Below are 2551 nucleotides of genomic sequence, written 5' to 3' on the forward strand. Positions count from 1 at the left end.
GAAAGTACTGAATTAGCTCCAGGGGCTATTAGACTATTCTAATGTATAACTCCCAGAGGGAAGGATTTTTTTTCTCCTTCTGTTTTGCATAGACATATTAGGAAAATCACAGACTTAACTAGCCCCTTCTGAAGAGCAGTCCCCAGCTGGCATTGGACAGTTGTATTGTATCTTGAAGTGGTACTGGGAAGAGAGAAGAGAATCTAGTCCTCAAAATGATTTCTGTGAAGTCAGCTTAAGAAAAGTTTAAAGGACCATTCTCATCTTTCTGGGAGTGCCATACCAGTCTCTTCCTGGCCCCTCTTATATGCTTCTTCTCTTTGTCTCTGTCTCTCTGTCTCTCTCTGTCTCTCTGTCTCTCTCTATGTGTGTGGTCCTGAGTAGTGCTGGTGACACTGAGCTCTTTGCAGCCTGGATGTGATCAATGTATAAGTGTGTTTGGGGTCAGGGAGTGGATAAGAGTGAGTGTCTAGATTTAATATATTTGCTTGCAGAGATCTTTATCCTACTTTTAAGCTGAACAAATCAAGGGGGAGAAGTCAATTAAATTCAATAAATACTTATTAAGTGCCTACTACACTTAAGCACTGTGCCAGATGCTAGAGAGACAAAGATGGAAAAACGATGCAATCCCTGCTTCCAAAGAACTTAACATCCAATAAGAGTGAAGAAGAGGACAGTGACACATACTCAAATAGCTATATTACAAATCAGAATATGATTAAGTTAGAATACCATCAAGAATGAAAAAAGGAGGGACCCCTTTGTGTCAGAGGCAATATGGTATAGTGGGGAAAGTATGAGAGATTTGGAGACCAAAGATCTTCACTGGAATTCCACCTCTGCTACTCATTGACTGAGTGACCTTGAGCAAGTCACTTAATATAGATAGGCCTCAGTTCCTTATCTGTAAAATGTGCATTTACATAGTGTTATCTGCACCTAGTTATATAATTGACCTAAAAAATCCCCTTCTTGCTCTAAATCTGTAATCATATGAGGAAAGATATCATTAAAGAGATGGTACCTGAGCTGAACCTTGAAAAAAAATGAAGGATTTCACTGGGTAGAGATGAGAAATAAATCCATTTTAAGTACAGGAGAGTAAAATAAATGCAAGAAGGCACTGAACAAGAGGAAACAAGTTAGAAGAGTAATGAGTGTTCTATTTTGCCTAGAGCATAAGAAGGTTAAAGAATAGTAGTAAAAAGTGAGTTTGGAAAAGCAGATTGTGGAGAGCCTTGAATGTCAAACTAAAGAGTACCATATTAGTAGGCAAGGGGGTGGTCAGCCTTGTGTATTAAGACTTATTTTTGTCAGGAATGTGAAGGATAGAGTAGAGAGGAGAAGGAATTGGAGTTGGGAAAAACATAAAGGGGACATTTTCAGTAATCTAAGTAAAAGCTGACAAGGACCTGAATTAGGGGAGTGGTAATTGAAGTAGGAAAAGGTAGCAGATGTGAAAGGTTTTATGGATTTAGAATAAAGTGATTGGATATGCAATGAGAAAGAGAGACTGAGGTTTTGAGTTTGGTTGGTTGAAAAAAATGAGAATATCAATGACATAAATGGGGAAATAAGGAAACAGATCAAGTTTGGGGAGGATAATTTTGATATACTAAGTTTGAGTTATTGGCAGAGAGTTCAGGTGGAGATGTCTAGAAGGCAGTTAGAAGGATAAGACTACAGTTCAAGGTGGAGGTCAAAGCTAGAAATAAAGATGTGAGAGCCATCAGCAGAGAAATGATCATTTAGTCATGGGTATGGATGAGATAGGCAAGCAAGATAGTGTATTAAGAGAAGAGAAAATACAGAGAGAAGACATTTGGGGATGGGTTGGAGGGAGAAAGAAGAAACAGTAAGAGTGATTGAGAAGAGGGGCAAGGGAGAGAGAACCAAAATAAAGTAGTTTCATGGTGGACAATGAAGAAGACAGTATTAAGTCAGTTGGTCAACAATATCAAATGTTGCAGAAAGGCTAAAGGTGGTGATGAGGACCGAGAAGTCATTCCAATTGAGCAATTAGGAGATCACTAGTGAACTTGGAAATAGGTGTTTCATAGAGTGATGGTAACAAAAGCAACATTGTAGGGGACTAAGGAGTGGGTGACTGAGGAAGTAGAAGAACCAAGTGTAGACTATTCTCCCAGAACTTAAACAATGAGGAAGAGAAGAGAAATAGGAAAAAGGAGACCTAGGCTGACCATGTTTATGGTTAGAGGGAAAGAGATCAATAGAGAAAAATAGTAATAATAATACTACGTATGCAAAGCATTTTACAAATATTGTCTCATTTTATCTTCACAAGAATGAGAGGGAGGTAGGGGCTAGTTAGACAGGTAGGGATTAAAGGATTTGTTCAGGGTCACATAGCTAATAAGTGTCTGGGTCAGGATTTGAATTTGAGTTGGTATTCCTGACTCCAGGTCTAGTCTCTATCCATTGGTAACTGCCTCTATGGGAGGGGAGAGGGAGAAGGAAAGAGGGAAGGAGTGAGGGAAGAGGAGAGAGAGAGAGAGAGAGAGAGAGAGAGAGAGAGAGAGAGAGAGAG

This window comes from Petaurus breviceps, unplaced genomic scaffold (genome assembly GCF_028583685.1).
Source record: "Petaurus breviceps papuanus isolate PSGF00001 unplaced genomic scaffold, PetGlider_PUasm1.0 90808, whole genome shotgun sequence".
NCBI lineage: Eukaryota > Metazoa > Chordata > Mammalia > Diprotodontia > Petauridae > Petaurus > Petaurus breviceps.